Here is a 27,229-nt window from a genome sequence, read left to right as displayed (position 1 = left end):
TAAAAATGGCCATACTACCCAAAGCAATCTATAGATTCAGTGCAATCCCTATCAAATTACCCATGACATTTTCCACAGAACTGGAACAAACAATCCAAACATTTATATGGAACCACAAAAGACCCAGAATTGCCAAAGAAATTCTGAGGAACAAAAGCCAAGCAGGAGGTATAACTCTCCCAGACTTCAGGCAATATTACAAAGCCACAGTCATCAAGACAGTGTGGTACTGATACCAAAAGAGACAGACAGACCAATGGAACAGAACAGAGAACACAGAAATAAACCCAGACACCTACGGTCAACTAAACTTCAACAAAGGAGGCAAGAACATAAAATGGGGAAAAGACAGTCTTTTCAGCAAATATTGCAAGTCAATGAAACTAGAACACACCATCACACCACGCACAAAAATAAATTCAAAATGGCTGAAAGACTCAAATACAAGATAAGACACCATCAAACTTCTGGAAGAGAACATAGGCAAAACATTCTCTGACATCAACTTTACAAATGCTTTCTCAGGTCAATTGCCAAAAACAACAGAAATAAAAGCAAAAATAAACAAGTGGGACCTACTCAAACTGACAAGCTATTGCACAGCAAAGGAAACCAAAAATAAAACAAGAAGACAACTTACAGAATGGGAGAAAATACTTTCAATTGATGCAACTGACAAGGGCTTCATCTCTAAAATATACAAACAACTTACACAACTCAACAGTCAAATAGCCAACAATCCAATGGAAAAATGGGCAAAAGACATGAATAGACATTTCTCCAAGGAAGAGATACAGATGGCCAACAAGCACATGAAAAATGCTCAACCTCACTGATAATTAGAGAAATGCACATCAAAACTACCATGAGATACCACCTCACACAAGTCAGAACAGCCATCATTACTAAGTCCACAAATAACAAGTGCTGGAGGGGGTGTGAAGAAAAGGGAACTCTCCTGCACTGTTGGAGGGAATGTAAGTTCATACAACCACTATGGAGAACAGCATGGAGGCTCCTTAGAAATCTATACATAGAACTACCATATGATCCAGCAACCCCACTCTCGGGCATATATCTAGACAAAATTCTGCCTAAAAAAGACACATACACCTGCATGTCATTGCAGCATTCTTCACAGTAGCCAAGACATGGAAACAATCCAAATGTCCATCAACAGAAGATTGGATTAGGAAGATGTGGTGTATATACACAATGGAATACTACTCAGCCATTAAAAAGAACAAAATAAAGCCATTTGCAGCAGCATGAATGGAAATAGAAACTCTCATACTGAGTGAAGTAAGTCAGAAAGAGAAAGACAAAAACCATATGATATCACTTATATCTGGAACCTAATATATGGCACAAAGGAACCTTTCCACAGAAAAGAGAATCATGGACTTGGAGAATAGACTTTGGTTGCCAAGGAGGAGGGTAAGGGAGTGGGATGGATTGGGAACTTGGTGATAATAGACGCAGACCATTGCCTTTGAACAGGATAAGCAATGAGATCCTGCTGTGTAGCACTGGGAACTATGTCTGGTCACTTATGATGAAGCATGATAATGTGAGAAAAAGGAATCTATACATGTATGTGTAGCTGGGTCACTATGCTGTGCAGTAGAAAATGACATAACTCTGTAAACCAGCTATAATGAAAAAAAATAAAAAACAATTCATTAAAAATAAAATAAATAAAAAATAAAATATCTGTCAAATGATGGAGCATGATAATGTGTTAAAACAGAATGTATACATGCATGTGTAACTGGGTCACCATGCTGTACAGTAGAAAATTGACAGAACACTTTAAACCAACTTTAATAGAAAAAAATAAAAATCGTTATACATAAAAAATAAAATTTAAAAAATGTCTGTCAAAAGCTCAGAAGGAATGTCTAAAATACACTTATACAGTTGATTACTAAATTCATTTGACTAGATAAAATTAGGACTAGAAATCATACAGATTGAGAAAAGTAAAGCAAAAGCTTAAAAACCTCAGTATGAAAAATTGGGGTGTGAGAAGAGGTTAAGACCCCATAATTGGGCCACGGAGACTCATAGAAACCAAAAAGAGTGCTATTTCATGGAAATCAAACAAGACAAGAATGTCACAGACTTAACAACACTATATGACCAAATGCTATAGAAGGTCAAGTTAGCTCAAAGCTGAAAAAAGCTCAAGCAGAGCTCATGTGATCTGCCTAAGGCACCTTCAGCAGACTGATGGGGTTTGAAGCGTGAATGGATGTTAGGGAAGTGAAAAGGCTGAGTATGGACCACTCTTTTGAAGAATCATTGACTATAAGAGGAAGAAAGATGTGGCAAATCTACAACATAAAGCAGGTTAGAGGAAGGAATTTTGTGCTAATTTTGACTAGCTTTCTTTACTTTATTTTGTTTTTAAATGGGAGATACAAAAACATGTTTATGTAGAAAGGAAACCAGAAAGTGAAAGATGAAAGTGACTGGGAAGCAAGAATTACCTGAAATGATTATGCCTGGGAAAGATTAGGTGACATTTCACCCACTACTAAAGATTGCAAAAGAGGATACATGGTGGCAAAGACCCTCAAGGCAGAAGAACATTACCACCAAATCAGGGTTAAAGCAGTCAACTGAGCCACAATTATGAGTTGACTAAATTAATCTACACAAGCTTAAATCTCATGGGAAATAGATGCTCCTAGGTGTCAAGACCATAAAAATGGGGAAACATCATAAGAGCAGAGGGAAAAGAAGGCTTTGGAGAAGAGGGGAGTGTCTAGGATGATGACAGAGTTCGGGAAACTGTGGAGTTTTTTGGTGCAGGTAAATCAGAAATGGTTCCAGCTGCATTTTGCCTCTTATTTAGTTGTTTTTGGTTTGTCACCATTTAGCCTTTTAAGAGGAGAGTCATAAACTGCCATGTCCCATAAAGTTTGTACCTAATTCTCACAACTCCAGACTGAGCCCAGAGTCTCACCACTATATATGCAGTGACTAATAACCTCCATAGCCAACATTCTGTCTCTATGAAGAAATAATCTTCCAACATCTGTCAGTTTCCTCTAGGTAGCTGCTCTTCAGTCTTTCTCAAAGCTCCTCTGACCTGTATTATATTCCTTTGTTCTTTTCTAATTTCCTTTTCTCTAATTGCTCTTGTACACCATTTTTGTCATGATTTTCTCTGAAATGTCCCAATATGCTATGAACCTAGAAGATTCTCTTGGTTTTTAACAATGAAATATTAAAACATTTTCATCCAGAATTCCTATCATGGCTCAGTGGTTAACGAATCTGACTAGGAACCATGAGGTTTTGGGTTTGATCCCTGGTCTTGCTCAGTGGGTTAAGGATCCGGCATTGCTGTGAACTGTGGTGTAGGTGGCAGACATGGCTCAGATCTCGTGTTGCTGTGGCTCTGGCATAGGCCAGCAGCAACAGCTCTGATTAGACCCCTAGCCTGGGAACCTCCATATGCAGCAGGTATGGTCCTAAAAGGCAAAAGACAAAAAAATTTCATCCAATTACTTTCATAGCAATAAATCCATATCTCCCCCTCCCCAATTCTGTGGACTAAATAACAAAGGTCAACCGGTTTATAGCCCAGATATCTTTGCTAAGTCAGCAGTTGTGGCTGATTTCTTACATAGGCAATAAAACTTCACATGACTTTTTCTCATTATCTAATGTAAGATGTTTAAAGATCAACAATATTCCAAAAAGAGAGGAAAAAAGAGACAGAGAGACAAGCACCTTATTACACTCAGCAGAGAATTCATGGAAAGCAAATGGATATGGGAAAATCAGCAAACTATGAGGGGGGAGATGTATAGATCATTCTATATGAATTACTTTGAAAATACAGATGACAAGAGTGGTAAAGACAATAAATAGAAGGAAACATGAAAATCATTCAATTGCTCATTTGTCCCGAATGCATTTACTAGGTTTTTACCCTCTTTCACATTGTGCGTGTGAGTGTAAATCAACAAAATTAAAACAAGCTTGCAATTAAGGAAATTGTTTTCTGAGCATTAAGAGAGACACGTTTTTAATCCCTTGATTTGAGAGTGATTGAATTCTATTATTGGAAATAAATTTTCAGGAACTACTATGCACCTTAACAACAGCATGCCATGGTGCTTCCCAATCTAACCCAGTGAGAAATGTTGATGGATCAACCAGAGGTCTGGCGCCAAAACGCTGAACAACGTAGTCGACACTTAAGGCAACAAAGGAACAAATCCTAAAGTGTGAAATATATATATAATTCAGCAGAGGTGCCCCAAACTCAAATACAAGGAAAATTACACAGAAAATCAATATATCAGCGTGAGACATAGTCTTAAATTAGGGAAGCAGAAGCAGTGGTCTCTACCAAGGGAAGTCAGGATCTAAAGCGAAGGAGCTGCAACAATGTCTTTATCATTTTTACTTTTGAGGGGCCTCTGTGAAGGTTAATGGTAGAGAAACCAACTCCACCTCCTCCATCAGCAGTGGCCAAAGGCTCTCACCTGAGCAGCTTAGAATAACAGTTCGTTTACTTGGTAGAAATTCCTGATACTTCTAAAGAAATTTTTATGGTAGGGCTTGGGTGTTACATTTTGGCTTAAAGTTTCCCTATTCGTTACTTTTTTTTTTCTTTTTGCTTTAACTATAAAGATAATTTGTCCAGTAGTAAAAGAGTTATTAGCAATTACCCAACTCATATACACAGAGAGATGTGGAAAAGAGCATCTGGGCATCCTGGCACTTGCAAGGTTGCAGGCCATAATGTCCTTCAAGTTCCACAAAGCAGGAGAGAAGTTTTGGAGGAGTTTGCCTTTCTGATGTCCCTTGTGTGTGCAGGACCATCAAAATCTGTTCTTAATTTTGTCCATTAATCCAAAAGAACACCTTCCAAGTAGCACATTTCTGCATTTCTCATCTGCAAAGTTTTCTGTATACATATTTTTCTCTTGTTGGATAGGAGGAGGGGGTAGATTTGGGAACGTGTTGCACTACCATCTGAGAGGCAGGGCCACGTAGAGCATTCTGAGACAAGGAACAAAAGGCCCTAAGGCCAAAGAAGTGCATGATGTTGACATCATCTGGGGGCCTGAGAGCCGTGAGGGTCAGTGACAGTTGTCTACCAGGGATCAAATGCAAGAAATCAGGAGATATCTAGTAAATTCAGTTTATGATCCCTAAGATTTAGGGTTTTTGCCCTAAGAGATTAAACAGAGTGCAAATGTTCTAAGAACACATGAAAAGTGGATGGTTCCTGTATTCTTGCCTAGAACAACCATCAGAGTTCTAATTTAATTTGCCTGGCTGACAGTATTTAAATCACGGGAGTATCCTGGAGAAAACAAACTCTTGATGATATAAATACGTGCAGTAGCTTTTTGCATGGACAGGCTACAAACATTTATGCAGCAGATGTAATTGTAGAAGTCAGCTCCTCTTGACCTCCTGGGTAGATTTTCCATTAACTGTAGGATTAAGAAAGCTAGATTGCAAAAACTTGTAGAGGTAGCTTGTATACACAATCCTTCCTCTAATCAAGGTAAATACATAAATCTGGGCAGTTGCTGTGAGAATGCATTGTTTAAATCTTTGCTCTATTTTTAAAATAATAAAAGCAGGAAGAAAGACTGTAATTTTTCAGAGGATTGTGTGTGTGTTTTCATGTATATATCTAGATTAAATATTGGACTTTATGGCTAGGTGAGGTCTTTTTGCTATCACATCATTAGAGAAGAGCAAAGTCCCTTCCTTGCTATCTTGCGTCCTTGTGCTACTCTTATTTCCCTTTTGGATGCAGTTCACAGAAAGAAAACAACTGAGTGGTTTGACTGATGCTTCCAGATGATGGGCTTAATTATTTTAGAGGAGGCATAAGAGAAGAGAGATGTCCTGTGTATGCTAAGAAACTTAGAATTGTCTGTTGGAGATTAATTCAGGTAAGTGTAAAAAGAAATTTTTACCTTGGGGAAGAAGGGCAATGTTGGGTGTGGAGGTGTGTGTGTAAACAGTCTGAGAAAGGTCAACAGACCCAGCAGAGAATCTAGGGGGAAAGACCTTAGTATCTTTAATCCCCATGGTTTTTCTGTCTTTGTTCTTATTTATTCCTTTCCCTGGTTAGAAAACCTTAAAGACTCATCCAGAAAGCTGTAAACCTCTCCAACCCTAGAGACCAGGTTTTATCTTATACCCTCTCATCCTTAGAATTTATCTAGCTCTATCCCTATTGATTTTGAATCCATACTATGATCCTTATATTATCTCTATCCCCCTTAGTTTTCCTTCTATCACTGTCTATCCAGCCAGGGCATTTATTTCATGCCAGAAGAGAATATTAGGAGTCTCCTTTTGTCTCACCTTCTCCCCTGAACTCAATCATTCATCCAAAACCCATGCAAGAATTCATTCAGGCAAATCTACTTCTAAAGGTCTGGAATCTTTCCAAATCTCTTCTAGCTTCTCATACCTTCTTTAGGAAGGAAGAGGAGAATGATAGAAGAAGTGTGATCAGACAGGGCTTTTTTCACTCCCCTGTGCTGGTGCTGTCAGATGAGGTTACTTCACTCAAAGCACAGGACCCAGGAGAGAAGCTCCTCCCTACTCCATCCCTGTCCCTGATTTTCCAACATGGCCCAACCCTGTATCCCTTGGAAGTGATGGAGGTCAGCTTTTCCTGAGGAAAATTGACCTGGATTGTGATTTTTCTGTTTGTTTATAGGGGAAAAGGCAAGAAAAACAATTTTAATCTATATAGGAGGCAACAGAGAAGTTTCTGGGATTCCATTTTTCACACCTTACATCATAATGAATAAATTATCCAAGATCATGTCAGCTGCCCTTCTAATCACCATGCTAAGTTTGTTTTATCAAGTTGCCTCTGAGAAGCCCGGAGAAAATGGTAAGTTTAAGAATGAGTGAAGTAATAGATCTGAATAGTTATTGTACTGGACTTATGGTGTCAAGAAAAGTTTTGCAGTTTTTTTGAGTACCTGAAGAAAGTAATTTCCACAGATATTATCGGGTATACTCATTCTATCATTTTATCACTCAGTGGTCACATTAAACTTGTACTGACCCTGGGAATCAACACTGCTAAAGACATAAGATTGCAGACTCCAGAATCTGGAGGGTTCACAAATTCTAGTGGAGGAATAATGAGAATGAGGAGATTATTCAGGAAGAATTAGGACTAATCTGTATGAATTTTTTTTAAGTTCACAGTAAGGTTTTACTTTTTCAATTTTTTTCTTCCAGTTTAAGATATAACTGACACACTGTACTGTATAAGTTTAAAGTAGAGAGCAGAATCATTTGCCTTACATTTATCATGAAATGATTAGTTTTATAATTTTAGTGAACATCCATCATCTCATATAAATACATATTTAAAATAGAACAAAAATTTTCCTGTGATGATATCTCTTAAGATTTACTCTCTTAAGAACTTTCGTACATAACATACAGCAATGTGAATTACCTCTTTCATTTTGTACATTATGTCCCTAGCATTTCTTTATCTTGTAACTGAAAACTCTTGACTACCCTTTTCAAATTCCCCTTCCTCCACTCCCCTTTTCTAGTAACCACAAATTGGATCTTTTTTTTTCCTATGAGTTTGTTTATTTGTATGTTGTTGAAGTATAATTGACCTAAAATACTATTAAAGTTCTGGTACACAACAGAGTGACTAAATACTTTTATGTTTCAAAATCATTACCAGGATAAGTCTAGTTACTCTTTGTCACCATAGAAAGATATTACATAATTATTTACTATACTTCCCACCCTGTACATTTCCTATTTGTGACTCAATTATTTTGTAACTGTAAGGTCGTACCTCTTAGTCTCCCTCATCTACATCCCTACTCATCCCAACCCCTCCTCTCTGACAAATACCTGTTTGCTCTCTAGATGTATGATTCTATTTCTATTTTGTTGTTTTAGTTTGTTTGTTTGATGTCTCTTTGATTCCACATATAAGTGAAATCATTCAGTATTTTCTTTCTCTGTCTTATTTATTTCACTTAGCATAATACCCTCTAGGTCATCCATGTTGTCACACATAGCAAGATTTCATCCTTTTATAGCTAGTAGTATTCCATTATATTATTTTTCACTCATTAATTGATAGGCACTTAGGTTGTTTTCATATCTCAGCTACTGTAAATCTGTAAATAATACTTCAGTGAACATTGGGTGCATGTATCTTTTCCAATGAGTGTTTTTGTTTTCTTCAAATAAATGAATCCAGGAGTAGAATTGCTGGATCATGTGGTAGTTCTATTATTACTCTTTTGAAGAATCTCCATACTGTGTTCCATAGTGGCTACATCAATCTACATTCCCATCAGCTGTGGCCAAGGGAAGCCTTTTTTCTACATCCTCACCAACACTTTTTATTTATTGTTTTTTTGTTGTTGTTGTTGCTGTTGTTTGTTTTTGGTGATAGCCATTCTAACAGATGCGAGGTGAGATCTCATTGTGGTTGTGAGTAGTGATGTTGAGCATCCATCCATGAAGCCAGATTTATCTTGATCTCTGACTTGAGGCTATACTACAAAGCTACAGTGATCAAAACATCATGATTCTGGTCCCAAACAGACACTTAAATCAATGGAATAGAATGGAAAGCCAAAACACCTCTGGTCAGTTCATCAACAATGAAGGAGGCAAGAATATACAATGGGCAAAAGAAAGTCTCTTCAGTAAGTGGTGCTGGGAAAACTGGACAGCTCTATATAAAGGAATGAAATTATAATATTTTCTCACTCCATTCACAAAAAAATTAACTTGAAATGTATTAAGACTTAAATGTGGAGTTCCCGTCGTGGCGCAGTGGTTAACGAATCCGACTAGGAACCATGAGGTTGTGGGTTTGGTCCCTGCCCTTGCTCAGTGGGTTAATGATCCGGCGTTGCCGTGAGCTGTGGTGTAGGTTGCAGACGCGGCTCGGATCCCAAGTTGCTGTGGCTCTGGCGTAGGCCGGTGGCTACAGCTCCAATTCGACCCCTAGCCTGGGAACCTCCATATGCCGAGGGAGCGGCCCAAGAAATAGCAACAACAACAACAACAAAAGACAAAAAAAAAAAAAAAAAAAAAAAAAAAAAAAGACTTAAATGTAAGACCAGAAACCATAAAACTCCTAGAAGAAAACATAGGCAATACACACATTGATTTAAGTCTTGGCAGTATTTTTTAGAACTTTCTCCTCAAGCAAGGGAAACAAAATCAGAAATCAACAAATAGACCTAATTAAATGCAAAAGTTTTTATAAAAACAAAAGACACCATACTGAATGGAAGAAAACATTTGCAAATGATATGACCAATAAAGGGTTGATATTCAAAATATATAAGCAGTTCATACAACCCAATATGAAAACAAACCACCTGATTTATAAATGGGCAAAAGGACTGAATAGACATTTACCCCAAAGACATACAGAATACCAACAGGTCTTCTGATGTTTTTAAACGTTTTGTCTCAGGCATCTGTCATAATGTCTCCTCATTTATTTTTTATTTTATTTGGTTTTATTTATTTATTTATTTATGGTTTTTAGGCCTGCATGTGTGGCACATGGAAGTTCCCAGGCCAGGGATCAAATTGGAGCTGCAGCTGCCAACTTACTCCACAGCCACAGCAATGCAGGATCCAAGCCACATCTGTGACCTACACCACGGCTCACAGCAATGCCAGATCTTTAACCCACTGCATCCTCATGGATACTAGTCAGGTTTGTTACAACTGAGCCAAAATGGGAACTCCTACTTTTTATTTTATTTATTGTAGTCTTTTCTCTTTTTTCACAAATAATCTAATGCAGCTAAGTGCAAATTTTATCTTTTTAAAAAACCTATTCATTGTTTTGTTAATTTCTTCTATTGTTTTTGTATTATCCATTTGAATTATCTCGGCTCTGATCCTTATTATTTCCTTCCTCCTGCTAACTTTGAGTCGAGTTTGTTCTTTTTATAGTTCATTAAATTGTTTATCTGAGATCCTTCTTCTTTTTAGCTTATGATTTTATATCTATAAATTTCCCTCTTAGTAATGCTTGGACATAGATGCAACAATCCTCAATAAAATATGAGCAAACTGAATTCAGTAGCACATCAAAAAATTATATGTCATGACCAAGTGGGATTTATCTCTGAGATATACGGTTGGTTCAACATACACAGATCAATCAATGTGATACAAGGTATTAACAGAATGTAATATTAAAAACAAGATGATCATCTCAATTGATGCAGAAAAAGCACTTAACAAAATTTGACATCCATTCAGGATTTAAAAAATAACCTCCAGGAATTCCATGTGGCCTAGCAGTTAAAGGACCTGGCATTGTCAGTGCTGTAGCTTAGGTCATTACTTTGGCTTAGGTTTCATCCCTGGCCTGGGAACTTACACATGCCATAGGCATGGCAAAAAAAAAAAAAAAAAAAAAAAAAAAAAAAAATTTCAAATGGAAGAGATATAGAAGAAACTTAACACAATAAAGGCCATATATGAATAGCCCACAACTAATGTCCTAATTAATACAGAAAGCCTTTCTTTTAAGATCCTGTACAAAGCAAGCATGCCCACTCTCTCCTTTTTATTCAACATAGTAATGGAAGTACTAACAAAAGCACTTAGACATGAAAAAGTTAAAGATAGCCAAATCACAAAGGAAAGGTAAAATTGTGTCTCTTCCCAGATGACAAGCTTCTACATATAAAACCATTAAACCCCCCCAAAAATCTTCAAGAACTAATAAACAAATTACATAAAGTTTCAAGATTAAAAAAAAAAAAAACACAAAAATCAGTAACATTTCTTTACACTAACAACAAAATATCCAAAAAGGAAATCAAGAGTGTTTCCTGGTGACCTACTAATTAAGGATTTGGCATCATCACTGCTGCAGCACAGGTTCAATCCCTGACCCAGGAACTTCCACTTGGCATGAATGCAGCCAAAGAAAATTCTGCATTGGTGCACAGAAGACTGGAAAGAAGGAAAGAAAGAAAGAAAGAAAGAAAGAAAGAAAGAAAGAAAGAAAGAAAGAAAGAAAGAAAGAAAGAAAGAAAGAAAGAAAGAAAGAAAGAAAGAAAGAAAGACACACATACACAAAATAAAATAAAATAAAATAAAATCAGCAAAACAAAAAGGACATCAAGAAAACAATCTCACTTACAAAATCATCAAAAGGAATAAAATACTTAGGAATAAATTCAACAAAGGAGGTAAAAGATTTATAAACTGAAAACTATAAAATATTGATGAAAGAAATTTAAGACCCAAATAAATGGACAGATATCTTATGTTCATGGATTGGAAGAATTAATAGTGTTAAAATGGCCATACTACCTACTGTAATCCACAGCTTCAATGAAATTCCTATCAGAATCTCAATGGCTTTTGCACAGAAACAGAAAAATCAACGCTAAAATTTGTATGGAACTACAAAAGACACAAAAGAGCCAAAGCAATCTTGAGCAAGAATAAACTAGAGGCATTACGCTTTCTTAATTTCAAACCATACTAATCCAAACAGTAAGGAACTGGCATACAAACAAACACATAGACCAATGCAACAGAATAGAGAGCCCAGAGATGCACACATGTATATAGGGTCAACTAATTTTCAGCAAGGGTGACAAGCAAACACAATGTGGAAAGAACAGTCTTTTCAGTAGTGTCAGAAAACCATACATTCACATGGAAAAGATTAAAATTGAACCCTTATTTTATACCATATGCAAAAATCAAATCAAATTAAATTAAATGCAAAGCAGAGTTAAAGGGAAAATCTGAACTATAAAACTCTTAGAAGAAAGCTTAGGGAAAAAATCTCCAAGAAAATGGTCTTAGAACAATTTTTTGGATTTGATACCAAAAGGGCAAACAACAAAAGCAAAGCAAACATAAATTAGTGGGACTGTGTCAAACTAAAAGCTTCAGAGAGCAAAGGAAAAAATCAAAAGAATAGAGACAATCTATAAAATGGGAGAAATATTTCCAAAGTATATATTGTTAAGGAGTTAATATCTAAAACATATACAGAACTCAAACTCAATAACAAGAAAACAAAGCAACATTAAAAACCAGGGAGAGGATTTGAACTGATATTTTTCCAAAGACATACAGATAGCCTTATACAGAACATGAGGAGTTCTGTAGTGGCTCAGTGGGTTAAGAAACCAACTAGAGTCCATGAGGATGTGGGTTCAATCCCTGCCCTTGCTCAGTGGGTTAAGGATCTGGTGTTGCTGCAAGCTGTGTCTAGGTCACAGATACGGCTCAGATCCCACGTTGCTGTGGCTGTGGCATAAGCTGGCAGCTTCATCTCCAATTCAACCCCTAGCCTAGGAAATTCCTTATGCCACAGGTGCTGCCCTAAAACAGAAAAAAAAAATAGGTACATGAAAAGGTGCTCAATATCACTAACCAGCATGGAAATGCAAATCAAAATTTCAATGAGATATTGCTTTACATCTGTGTGAAAAGGAATTATCAAAAAGAAAAAAGATAAATGTTGGAAAGGATGTGGAGAAAAAAGAACTATTATGCACTGTTGGTCAAATGTAATTAGTTCAGCCATTATGGAAAACTGAATGGAAGTTCCTCCGAACATTAAAAATAGAACTACCATATGATCTAGCAATCCTACATCTGGATATATATGCAAAAGGAAAGAATCAGTATGTCAAAGAGATGCTTGCACTTTCATATACATCACAGCATTATTCACATTAGCTAGACTATGAAATCAGCCCAAATGTCTATTGATGGATGAATGGATAAAGAAAATGTGACATATATATATATATACACATATGTATATAATTTATATATATAACTATTTAAAATATATATGTGTACGAATAATATTATGTATTTAAAAAGAAGGAAATCTTCCCATTTGCAACATGTTTGAATCTGGAGGGCTTTATGTTAAATGAAACAAGCCAGACAAAGAAAGATAAGAATTCTATTGTATCACTTACATGCATAATCAAAAAGTTTTTTAAAAGGCAAATGTATAGAAACAAAATAAAATGGTGGTTTCCAGGGGCCAGTGGTTGGGGAAAATGTGGAGAGATTAGTCAAAGGGTACAAATTTTCTTTCTTTTTTTTGTTCATTTGTTTAATATCAGTGTAGGCTCCAATTTCTGTTTTATTCAATGGGTCGTCATGTATTAATATCATTAGTTGTTTGGAAACTCAAAATCTTCCCTATTTGGAACCCCTGCAACCTGACATCTGTATCCTTTTGACATTTCACTGAAACCCTTGAGCACTTTAAAAATTTCTGGCCCAGCTAGAAGGTTCACCTTTTTTTCTCCCCCTCCCTCAGTCCTGTGTCTAGCTATTTCTCTGACGAATTCTGGTTCCTTTTAGTGGGAAATGCCAGGGAACTCCCAAGTTTTCATTTATAAGTTCTGAGAATCCAATGTACAGCGTGAGAGTGTAGTTAATAATACTCTATTTTATACTTGAAATTTGTTATGAGAACAGATGTTAAGCACCGTCACCAAAAATATAACAATAATAATACTGTTAACCAGGTAAGTGATGGAAACATTCATTACTTCGATTGTGGTAATCATTTCACAACATTCCACATATGTCAATCATCACATCATACACTTTAAATATATACAATTTTACTTGTCAATTATACCTCAATAAACTTGAAAACAAAAAACAAAAGCAAAGGCAAAAATGAGACATCACTGCACCCCTATTAGAATGTCTAAAATAAAAATTTTAAACCTGGGTATATTAAGTACTGGTAAGGATATAGAACGATAGGAATTCCCATTCACTGTTTATGGGAAAGCAAAATAGTACAGTATATTTGGAAATCAGAATTGCCAACAAGTGACATAAAATCAAATAGTAAGAAAGGTGCTGACAAGTTTATTTATTGGCATAAATATCTGCAACACATTTATTATAATTTTAATATGTATAGAATTTGTATGATGTCAAATATCAAATAAGGAATACCAAATTTTCATATTTGTAATTTGTGCTTTCTTTTTTTGATCAAAAAAAGAAATCTATTGTTATTATTGACATAGTATTGATCTACTCCAAACAACCAGCTTTGATCTTTTTATTTTCTCTATTGCTTATCTGTTTTCTAGTTCATTGAGTTCTAGTTTAATCATTATTTACTTTCTTTTACTCTTGGAGAGTTTAACTCTTACTTTCAATTTTTTAAATATGAAAGCTGAGATCATTAACTTCAGACTTTTCTTCTTTTTTAATATATGTATTTTAATGCTATAATTTTACTTCAAAATGCTACCTCAGCTGTATCCCACAAATTATATTTTAATTTTCATTCATTAAAATTACATTTAATATCATTTATAATTTCCTCATTAGATCGTGGGTTTTGTAAGACACATTTTATTTGGTTTTCACACATATGGGGATTATCAAAAAATATTATCAATCCCAAATTTAACTATGTTGTGGTCAGACAACACAGTACTTCAATCCTGTAAAACCTATTTGGACTTCATTATATACCAATTTATGGTCTACTTTAATTAATGTTTTCAGTGAAGTTTTCCTTGTTGTGGCTAGATAGTGCCTTACAGATGTCCACTGGTTGATAATGTTAAGATCTTTTATATCCTTACTGCTTTTCATTGTACTTCTCCTAGCAATTGCAGACAGAAAAAACAGTGAAATTTCAGTTAGAGATTTGTCTGATTCTTCTATTAGTTTGGTCAGTCTCTTCTTCAGTTAGTATTTTGAAACTGTTATTAAGCATAAACATTTAGAATTGTGTATCTGCTCTAGGAATTAGTCTTTTACCATTACGAAATGTCCTTCTTTGCCCTCTTGTCCAACATGTGACAAATAATATTCTCTATTGGAAGAAGAATATCGTATATCCAAGGCCCACCCCAAATTGACAGCGCTGTTTACTGTCAGTTGGCCCTGGCAAATCACATAATAGGCAGCCATGTGTAAGTTTATTTCAGGGAAGAAGTGAAATATAATACAATCTCTATGGAAATGCCAATGGCAAGAGAGTCACCAACATTTGTCCTCATGAGTCATGTAGTCATTCAAGATGACAGTAGTATATATGCTGGGGATAAGAGGCAGAAATAAACTGTGAAATAATCTGTGAGACACAAACTGAAAGATAGCCTAGTCGCACCTCTAGAACAAAAACACAAATTTTCTTAATTATTCTGATATTTAGATAAATACATGTTTCTTTTTTAGTGATCAGTACAAAAAAGATAAGTAATTTTTTTCTTTGGCATCATTCTAGTGTTTGTCCTATCTGTGGGAAGTTTTTCAGTATATTTTCATTTATTCTTTGTCCCCCATTTGCATTTGTATATGTATTTGTCGTTGTTGCTGTTGTTGTTGTCTTTTTTGGGCTGCAACTGTGGCATATGGAAGTTCCCAGGCTAGGGCTCCAATCCAAGCTGCAGCTGCCAGCCTACGCCACAGCTACAGCAATGTGGGATCCAAGCTGTGTCTGCAAACTCCTCCACAGCTCATGGCAATGCCAGGTCCTTAACCCAATGAGTGAGGCTGGGGATCAAACCTGCATTCCTCATGGATACCAGTTAGGTTCATTACCACTAAGCCACAATGGGAACTGCTGTATATGAAGTTATAAATTTCATCTTTTTTGTCTGTGCCTATAAGAAAATGGTAATTTTATATAGCCTGTTGATAACCAGACATTATTCTATCTTATTTTCTTCTAGCTGTTATCCTTCTATCTATCCCATTGCTTTTTTCATCTTACTTTCACTTCGCTCACGATCCACAGTCTTTCTCTACACTTGTCTTTTTTGAGCCTCAGTGATTACCAGATCCTTTGAGATGTTGATATGAGACATTCTGAGGTATTAAAATGTTTAGATGAGAGGATCTAGATGGTGGAGGAGTAAGATGTGGTGCTCACCTTCTCCCACAAACACACAGAACAAACCCCATCTACATGTAGAATGATTCACACAGATCATCTACTGAACACTGGCAGAAGACTCTAAATCTCCAAAAAGGGCAAGAACCCATCCACATAACTGGGCAGAGCAAAAGGGGGAAAACGAAGGGAGAAAGAGGGAGAGTGAGAAAAGGAATCAGGATGGGACTAGCACTCCTGAGAGGAAGCTGTGAAAGAGGAAAGGAACCCACACTCTGGCAAGCCACATAACCGACAGGTAGATCAGCTGAGACAAAGGGACCTCAAAGCCTCAGAGAAAAGTGCAGTGACTGGACTGGGAGGACAAAGCAGAGTGAGAGCCCCACAGACCATCAGTACCACCATCCCCGGACATCACTGTAGAGATACTTGGGCAGGGACTGGGTGCTGAGACTCAGGATCCAAAGGTCAGTTCTGGGGAGAGGACTAGGGTTGGCTGTGTGGAGATAGCCTGTGTGGTTAGAGAGTGGTTGCCACAGGCAGGGAAGCAGAGTGCCACAGCCAAGGAAACCCAGGAGGAGGTCTGGGCCCTCAGGAGAAGCAAGGTGCCACTGTTAGGGAAGGCACCATAGGGATATTGGTCCCTGTGGACTGCAGACTCTCAGAGGGTGGACTGCATCTGACACAGGCTACAGGTGGTGAGGTGCCACCTGCAGGGGCTATGGGGAATGGGATGCCTCCTGTGTGGGCTTTGGGTGGCTGGGCACATCTTGTGCAGGATAAGGGCAGTAGGGAAGTGGAAAGGTACACAAAGAGTAATGCAGGGCCTCTTGCATGGTCTCCAGGTGGCAGAGGCAAACTACAGCAGAGATCTCAAACACCAGATGTGGGCATGGCCACCACCACTAGGGGGTCAGAGAACAGGTACCACCTGTGGCCCCAGTCACCACAGAGGTTGGCACAGAGAAGGAGACTGCAACTGAGCACCACCTGTTGTTGCTTTTGCTCCCCTGAGAATGCCCACACCCTGCTGCTACCACTGTCAAACACTCCGGGCACTTCCCACACATGCCTGAAGATAACTGTCACTTCCCAGGGCCCTGCAACTAGAAGAGGCCTGTGCCACCTTCACACAGGTCCTTGCAACTGCCAAGGGCCCAGCAACCAGGCATTGGCTACTAGCCCTGCCCATTGCCTGAATCTCTTTGGAAGCTCATGCAGCACACAAAAAATAAATAGTAAGACCTTCCAAAATACCCAGGGGTACTAGCACATATAAATAGCCCTCCAAGACTATAGTAGTTGTTTTAACTAAACACACAGAATAAGAAAAATATAAGCAAAATGAAAAATCTCAGGAATCATTCCCAGTTAAAAGAACAGGAGAATTAATCTGAAGGAGCCAAAAATGAAACAGACCTCTGCAGTCTAACAGCTACTGAGTTCAAGAAGGAGATAGTGAAAGTACTGAAGGAATTAAGGGTGCATATAAAGGAATTAAGAGTGGATATGAACAGTGATGCAGACTACTTTAGAAAGGAACTGGAAAACGTAAGGAGGAGCCAATAACAATTAGAAAATGCATTCACAGAAATGTAAGCTGAGTTAAAGGCACTGAAAAGCAGAATGAATAATGCTGAGGAATGAATTGGTGACTTGGAAGAGAGAATAATGGAAATCACCCCTTCAGGATAGCAGACAGAAAACCAAATGAAAAAAACATGAAAGCAATATAAGGAATCTATGGGATAATATAAAGCAGGCCAACCTGCACATAATAGGGATTTCAGAAGGAGAAGAAAAAGAAAAGGGGGTTGAAAATACATTTGAAGAAATTATGGCTGAAAACTTTCCACAAATAAAGGAAACATATACCAAGATACTGGGAAAACAAAGGGCCCCAAACAAGTTGAACCCAAACAGGCGCACACCAAGACTTATTATAATAAAAATGACAAAAGTTAAACACAAAGAGAGGATTCTAAAGGCAGCAAGAGAAAAACAAAGAATTAATTATAAGGGAATCCCCATAAGGTTATCAGCTGATTTTTCTACAGAAACACTACAGGCCAAAAAAGAATGGCAAGATATATTCAAAGTTCTAAAAGGAAAAAATTTGCAGCCTAGAACACACTTCCCAGCAAGAATTTCATTTAAACAAGAAGGAGAAATAAAGACTTTCTCAAACAAACAAAAACTAAAAGAGTTCACCAATACTAACCCATTCTAAAAGAAACACTGAAAGGGCTCCTCTAAATACAAATGAAGTAAGAAGAAATAGGATGGAGGAAATCACAATTGGAAAGCAATCACCTAAATAAGCCAGTACACAGATCTAAAAGAAAAAAAATCTATTGTAAAAGTGATGATAAATGCAAGGACCAGCAAAATGATAAACATGAAGATGTTTTAAAAATGACTTCAAAATCATAAAATGTGGGGAAAGAAAGAAAGAAAATCTAGATTCTTTTTTTTAAGAATGTGGTTGAGTCTATATGGCTATCAGGCTAAAGCAAACATATATAGGAAGGGGTTAACATACTTAAAAAACAGGGCAACCACAAATCAAACCAAACATTACATTCACAAAAACTAAAAAGAAGAGAACACAAGCATAAATGAAAAGGAAATCATCAAACCAAAAAAGGAAAGGAACAAAGGAGAAACACAGAACCAAGTGGAAAACAAGGTTTGAAATGGCAATAAATACATATTTGTCAACAATTACCTTAAATGTCAATGGACTGAATGATGCAGCCAAAAGATACAGAGTGGTAGATTGGATAAAAAAGAAATAAGAAAAAACAAGAGCCACAATACAAGAAACTCACCTTACAGTAAAGGATACATATAAATTGAAAGTGAGGAGATAGAAAAAGATATTTCATGCAAATGAAAAAGACCAGAAAGCAGGAGTTGAAATACTCATATCAGACAAAATAGACTTTAAAATGAAGGTCGTAAAGAAAGACAAAGAAAAACACTAATGATAAATGGGTCCAGTCAAGAAGAAGATATTACAATTGTCAATATATATGCCCCTAATATAGGAGAACCCAGATACATACAACAAATACTAAGAGACATAAAAGGAAAAATTTATGAGACTACAATAATAGGAGAGGACTTTAACACCCCACTCACATCAATGGACATATCCTCTAGACAGAAAATCAATAAGGCAACAGAAACCCTAAATGACTCTAAATGATGCCATTTCAATTAGACTTAATTGAAATTTTTAGGACATTACATCCAAAAAATCAGAATATACTTTCTTTTCAAGTGCACATGGAACATCCTCAAGGACTGACCATATACTGAGGCACAAGAACCTAAACAAATTTAAGAGTATAGAAATTATTTCAAGTGTCTTCTCTGACCACAATTTCATGAAACTAGAAATCAACCACTGGAAAATAAATGAGAAAAAACTGACTACATGCAGATTAGAAAACATGCTACTAAAAAACCAGTGAGGAAATCAAAAGGGAAATTAAAAATACCTCCAGACAAATGATACTTAAACACAGCCATTCGAAATCTATGGAATGCTGCAAAAGCAGTTCTTAGAGGCAATTTCATAGCTATAGAGGCCATCCTCAGAAAAGAAGAAAATATCTCAAATCAACAACTTAACCCATCACCTAAAGTAATTAGAATAAGAAAACAAACAAAACCTAAAGAAAGCAGAAGGAAGGAAATTGTAAATATCAGAGGGTAAATCAATAAAAAAGAGGTTCAAAAAACAAATAGAAAAAAATAAATAAAACCAAGAGCTGATTCTATGAAAGGGTAAAAAATATTGACAAACCTCTGGCTAGACTCCCCAAGAACAGGAGAGAAATAAACAAATATGGCATGAAAAAGGAGAAATCTCAACAGATACTGCAGAAATATAAAAAACCATAAAAAAATGAACAATTACATGCCAATACATTTGACAACCTAAAAGAAATGGACAACTTTTTAGAGACGTGCAGTCCACCAAACCTGATGCATGTAAATCAATGATACTAGAACTCACCCTCACACCATGTACAAAATTAAACTCAAAATGGCTTAAAGACTTAAATGTAAAACAAGACACCATCAAACTCCTAAAAGAGAACATAAGCAAAACATTCTCTTTCATAAATCATACAAATGTTTTCTTAGGTCAGTCTCCCAAGGCAACAGATAAATAAATAAATAAATAAATAGGACCTAATAAAACTTACAAACTTTTGCACAGCACAGGAAATCACTAAAAAAAAAAAAGACAACCTATGAAATGCAAGAAAATATTTTCAAACAATGCAACCGACAAAGAAAGGCTTAATCTCTAAAATATACAAGCAAATTATACAATGCAACAGAAAAAAACAAAAAACAAAAAAACACAACCTATTTGAAAAATGAGCAGAGGACCTAAATAGACATTTCTTCAGAGAAGATATATATGGATGGCCAATAGGCACATGAAAATATGCTCAACATCACTCTTAAAGAAATGCAAATCAAAACTACAATGAAATGCCATCTCACACTAGTCAGAATGACCATCTTTTTTATTTTATTTTATTTATTTATTTACTTATTTGCTTTTTAAGGCAGCATCTGCATCATATGCAAGTTCCAAGGCTAGAGTTGAACTGGCCCTGCACTACAAGCCTATGCCACAACCATAGCAACACAGGATCTTAGCCGCATCTGCAATCTATGCCACAGCTCACAGCAATGCCAGATCCCTAACCTACTGAATGAGGCCAGGGATTAAACCTACATTCTCATAGATACTAGCCAGGTTTGTTACTGTTGAGCCACGAAGGGAACTCCAGAATGGCCATCACCAAAAAGTCTACAAATAATAAATGCTGGAGCGAGTGTGTAGAAAAGGGTATCCTCTTACACTGTTTGTGGGAATGTACATTGATGCCACCACTATAGAAAACATTATGGAGGTACCTCAGAAAACTCAATATAGAATTAACATATGACCCAGCAATCCCACTCCTGGGCATATATCTGGACAAAACTTCCATTTAAAAAGATACATGCACCCCTATGTTCATTGCAGCACTATTCACAATAGCCAAGACATGGAATCAACCTAAATGTCCATTGACAGATGAATGCATTAAGATGCAGTACATGTACACAATGGACTACTACTCAGCCATAAAAAGGAACAAAATAATGCCATTTGCAGCAACATGCTTGGAACTAGAGACTCACGCTAAGTAAGTCAGACAGAGAAAGACACATACCATATGATATCACTTATATGTGGAATCTAATATATGACAAAAATGAACCTATCTACAGAAAAGAAACAAACTCATGGACATGGAGAACAGACTTGTGGTTGTGGAGGGGGAGGGGAAAGGCATGGGATGTACTGGGAGTTTGCAGTTAGTAGATGCAAACTATTGCACTGGAAGTGGATAAGCAATGAGATCCTGCTGTATAGCACAGGGAACTATATCTACTGACTTGTGATGGAACATGACAGAGGATAATATGAGATAAAGAATGTATATATGTGTGTATATGTGTATTCACAAATGTATATATGTATGACTGGGACAATTCACTGTACAGCAGAAATTGACAGAACATTGTAAATCAACTATAATTTTTAAAAATATGTTTAGATGAGAGATGCTGGTGAATAAAGCCTAAAGTTATTATTTGTAGAATTTTTTTGCAAAGTATTTTAACTTTGACTACCTATTATAATTTCTGATTTTGCATTCCCTTGATGTGCTCATTTTAATTTACTCAAATCTTCTAGGTGCCAAACTGTAATTAAAGTGACTAATAGATTCATTTTTGATGATTTTAGAGAAATCCTTTTTTGTCTTTTTAGGACCACACCCTCATCATATGGAAGTTCCCAGGCTAGGGGGTCCAATCAGAACTGAAGCTGCCAGCCTATGCCACAGCCACAGCCACAGAATGCAGGATCCAAGCTGTGTCTGTGACCTACACCACAGGTCACTGGCAGTGCCAGATCCTTAACCAGAAATGGAACCCACAGTCCTCATGTATACTAGTCAGGTTTGTTACTGCTGAGCCACAATGGGAACTCCTAAAGAAATTCTTTTTAACAAACATACTCAATAAATCTTTATTGTGAACAAAAATGGGGTCTAATTAACATTTTTGCATGGCAAAGAAAACCATAAGCAAAACAAAAAGACAACCACAGAATGGGAAAAAATATTTGCAAGTGAAGCAACAGACAATGGATTACTCTCCAAAATATACAAACACCTCCTGCAACTCAATATCAAAAAACAAACAACTCAATCAAAAAATGGGTAGGAGATCTAAACTGATATTTCTCCAAAGAAGACATAAAGGATGAGCAAAAAACACATGAAAAGCTGCTCAATATCACTAATTATTAGAGATATGCAAATTAAAACTACAATGAGGTACCACCTTAAACCCCCATAATGGCCTTCGTCAAAAATAAAATAATAAATTTATAAATAGTAAATGCTGGAGAGGGAGTGGAGAAAAGGGAACCCTCTTACACTTCTGGTAGGAATGTACATCAGTGCCACCCCAATGGAAACCAGTATGGAGGTCCTCAAAAAACTAAAAACAGAACTACCAGGAGTTCCCGTAGTGGCTCAGTGGTTAATGAATCCGACTAGGAACCATGACGTTGCAGATTCAACCCCTGGCCTTGCTCAGTGGGTTAAGGATCGGTCATTGCCATAAGCTGTGGTGTAGTTTGCAGACGCGGCTCGGATCCCACGTTGCTATGGCTCTGGCTAGGCTGGCCTCTACAGCTCGAATTAGAGCCCTAGCCTGGGAACCTCCATATGACGCGGGAGCGGCCCAAGAAATAGCAAAAAGACAAAAAAAAAAAAAAAAAAAAAAAGAACTACCATATGATCCAGAAATCCTACTCCTGGGCATCTATTCAGAGAAAACCATAATTAAAAAAGATACATGCACTACAATTTTCATTGCAGCACTTTTACAATAGCCAAGACATAGAAGCAACCTAAATGTCCATCAACAGAGGAATGAATAAAGAAGATGTGGTACATATGTACAATTGAATATTACTCAGCCATAAAAAAGAATGAAATAATGCCGTTTGCAGCAACATGGATGAACCTAGAAACTATCACACTAAATGAAGTTAGATAGTGAAAGACAAACATAATATGCTATCACCTATATGTGGAATCTAAAAAAAAAAAATGGATACGAAATTTGCAGAACAAAAACAGACTGGCAGACTGTGAAAAACTTATGGTTACCAAAGGGGATGGGTGGGAGGTTGGGAGGGATGGACTGGGGGCTTGAGATTGGCATATGAACACTGAGGTAAATGGAATGGTTGGCCAATGGGGACCTGCTGTATAGCACAGAGAACTCTTCCCATTATTCTGCGATAATGTATGTGGGAGAAGAAAATGAGAAAGAGTGGATATGGTTGTATGTATGACTGGGTTACTTTGTTGTACAGCAGAAATTATCACGACCTTGTAAATTAACTATACTTCAATAAAACTTTTTTAAAAAGAAATCCTTATTGCTAACATCTCTAAAAGTCAAGGGTATAATTTCTCCTTTGTCATTCCATGATTGCTGAACGCAATGACACCTAACTGAATAGCTATCTGTTTCCCAGTTTTATAGGTTGAATTTAGTTTTTCTTACATAGGTTTGTCAGAAAAATCCTCAGAAGAAACAGGCTGTGAGTTTCATTGCCCCTTTTACCTCTACTTACTCACTGCTGTTATTTTCCCTTTGGGTTTTCATATTCCAAAATGCATTAAACATGGCATCTTTTTAATGGTCCTCAGTACACAAATGTTTCTGAAAACCTGTTTCTCAAATAGAATTTTATACAATTTTTAAATGCACCTTTTCTTCCACACATTGCCTTCTTTTGTCATCACATCTCCTCCGATTCTGACATTCCCACTTCCTTCTTTCACTTGTAAGGACCCCTACAACTGCATTTGACTCACCTAGATAATCAAAGATAATTTCCCATCTCAGTTATCTTTAACTGTCTCATCTCAGTGTCTTTAACTTAATCACATTTACAGAAGGGTTTTGGGGGTTTTTTTTTTTCTTTTTCTTTTTTTTCTGCTCTGTAAGGTAACATACTCACTGAATCTAAGAAATAGTATATAAGCATGTTGTAGCATGAGAAAATTGTTTACTCATCTGTTACCAAATAGTATTCTATTGTATGGATATACCATGATTGATTCATCTATTAACTTGTTCATGAACATTAGGTTTGTTTTCATTTTCTAAATATTAAATAAAACTGCTGTGTACTTTCTGGAAAAGTATTTGTGTTAGGCATGTGACTTTACTTCACTTGAAGGTAAAATGGCAGAATCATATATTTTCTAGTTAATTTAGTTACATTCTAAGCACAATTATTTTACTCCTACTTTTCGTGGATTTAATTTGCCTTTATTTTTATCAGCTGTTAAGGGGAGGCTTTGATTTTTTTTAAGTTTTTATAATTTTAAAACTTACTTTCCATTTACAATTATTACAAAACATTTGCTAAATTTCCCATGTTGTACAATAAACCACTAAGTCTATCAAACACCCAATAATTTGTACCTTCCACTCCCCATCCCCTATATTGTCTCTCTCCATCCTCCCCACTGGAAACCTCTAGTTTGTTCTCTGTATCTGTGAATTTGCTTATTTTTGCTATATTCACTAGTTGTTGTATTTTTTAAATTCCACATAGAAGTAATGTCATACAGTATTTGTCTTTCTCTGACTTATTTCACTTAGCATAATGCCCTCCAAGTCCATCAGTGTGGCTGCAAGTGGCAACATTTTGTTCTTTCTTATAACTGAGTAGTAGTCCATTGTGTGAGTGTGTACTACTTCTTTATGCATTCATCTCTTGTTGAACATTTAGGTTATTTCTATTTCTTGGCAAGTGTAAATAATAAACACTCAAATGCATGTATCTTTTCAAATTAGTGTTTTGGTTTGTTGAGATAAATACCTAAAAGTGGAATTGCTGGATCATATGGTAGTTTTATTTTTAGTTTTTTGAGAAATCTCCATACCACTTTCCACAATGGCTGTACCAATTTATATTCCCACCAACAGTGTACGAGGTTTCCCTTTCTTCACATCCTTGCCAACATTTGTTATTTGTGTCTTTTTGATGATACCCATTCTGATAGGTATGAGGTGATATCTCACCGTGGCTTTGATTTGCATTTCCCAACGATCAGTGATGTTGAGCATCTTTTTCATGTGCTTGTTGGCCATCCGCATTTCATCTTTGGAAAATGTCTATTTAGTTCTTCTGCCCATTTTTAATTGGGTTGTATGTTTTTTGATGTTGAGTTGTATGAGTTGTGTATATGTGTTGGATATTAATCCCATATTGGCAAAAATATTTGCACATATTTTCTCCCATTCAGTAGGTTGTCTTTTCATTTCATCAATGATTTTCCATAGCTGTGCAAAAGCTTTTAAATTTAATTAGGTCCATTTTGTTTATTTTTGGCTTTCTCTCCTTTATGTTAGGAGACTATCCAAAAAAAAAATATTGCTGTGATTTATATCAAAGTGTTCTACCTCTGTTTCCCTCTAGGAGTTTTATAGTAGCCAGTCTTAAATTTGTCTTTATTCCATTTTGAGGGTTTTTTTCCAAATGATATGAGGGAGTGTTCTAAATTCATTGATTTACATGTGGCCATCCAGCTTTCCCAACACCACTTATTGAAGGCACTATCTTTTATCCATTGTATATTCTTCCTGCTTTATCATAAAACAACCAACCGTGAGTGAGTGAGTTTATTTCTAGGTTCTCTATCCTGTTCCATTGAGCTATGTGTCTATTTTTGTGACAGTACTATATTGTTTTGATTACCATAGCTTTGTAACATAGTCTGAAGTCAAGGAATCTGATTCCTTCAGCTCTTTCCTTCTTTCTCAAGATTGTTTTAGCTATTTGGATTATTTGTGTTCCTTACAAATTTTAAAATTATTTGTTTTAGTTCTGTGAAAAAATGCCATTGGTATTGTGATAGGGATTGCACTGAATCTGTAGATTGTCTTGGGTAGTATGGGTGTTTTAGCATATTAATTCCTTCAATCCTGAATGTATCTTTCCATCTGTTTGAGTTATTTCCATTTCTTTCTTCAGTGTCTTATAGTTTTCTGAGAACAAGACTTTCATCCCCTTAATTAGATGTATTCACAGGTATTTTATTCTTTTTGATGCAATGATAAATGGGATTGTTACCTTACTTTCTCTTTCTGATGGTTCACTGTTAGTGTATAAAAATGCAACAGATTTTTGTAAATAATTTGGCATCCTGCAACTTTACCAAATTCATTAATGAACTCTAGTAGTTTTTTGATAGTGTGTTTGGGATTGTCTATGTACAGTATCAGGTGACAATTCACTTCTGCCTTTTCAATTTGGATGTCTTTTATTTATTTGACTTGTATGATTGCTGAGGCTAGGAATTCCAATATTATGTTTATAAAAGTGGTGATAGTGGGCATCTTTGTCTTGTTCCTGATTTAGAAGAAATATTTTCAGCTTTTTACAATTAAGTATGATGTTAGCTGTCGACTTGTCATATATAGCCTTTTATCACACTGAGGTAATTTCCCTCTATACCCACATCGTTCAGAGTTTTTTATCAAAAATGGATGTTGAGTTGTGTCAAATGCTTTTTCTGCATCTAGTAAGATGATCGTATGACTATTCTTTATTTTATTAATGTGTTGTATCACATTTATTTACAAATGTTAAACTATCCTTGCACCCCTGGAATGAATCCCAACTGATCATGATATATGATCCTTTTAATGTATTCTGGCCTTCAGTTTGCTGGAGTTTGTTGAGGATTTTTGCACCTATTTTTTATAAAAGTACAGTTGATTTACAAGGTTGTGCCAAATTTAGATTTTTGCAACTAAGTGTATCAGGGATGTTGATGTAATTTTCTGGCTTTATATTTGTTGTGTCTTATTTGGGGATCAGGCTAATGTCTTGTAAAATGAGTTTGAAAGTGCCCTTTCTTCTTCAATTTTTTGAAATAATTATGAAAATCATAAGTGTTTGCCTCTGTAAATGTTTGGTAGAATTTACCTGTGAATTTTCTTTTTCTAATTCCTTTATTTGTGCATTTAGATTGTTTGATTTTTTTTGGTTTGTTTGTTTCATGAAATAGGCCTCTATCACAATGAACTTTCCTCTTAGAACTGTTTCCCCTGCATCTTATAGATTTTGGACAAATGTCCATTTTCATTTGATTCCAACTACTTATTTATTTCCTTTTTGAGAGCATCAATGACCCATTCATTCCTTAG

At 36.2% G+C, this 27,229-nt stretch overlaps 1 long non-coding RNA gene and 1 pseudogene across 1 annotated transcript in view; both read right to left on the bottom strand.

The window, feature by feature from the left end:
* The window catches only part of LOC146401483 (butyrophilin subfamily 1 member A1-like), a 31,547-nt pseudogene extending 25,472 nt beyond the window's left edge, over positions 1 to 6,075 (bottom strand).
* Positions 1 to 27,229, bottom strand: part of LOC146401481 (uncharacterized) — a 366,756-nt gene that overhangs the window by 103,749 nt on the left and 235,778 nt on the right. The gene's annotated exons all lie outside the window — the stretch shown is intronic.

Source organism: Sus scrofa, chromosome 7 (genome assembly GCF_054392235.1).
Source record: "Sus scrofa isolate SSC_HxYL_T2T_F1_AM1 chromosome 7, Sscrofa_HxYL_maternal_Yorkshire_Landrace_v2.0, whole genome shotgun sequence".
Classification (NCBI taxonomy): domain Eukaryota; kingdom Metazoa; phylum Chordata; class Mammalia; order Artiodactyla; family Suidae; genus Sus; species Sus scrofa.
This window is presented reverse-complemented; position numbering and strand designations above follow the sequence as displayed.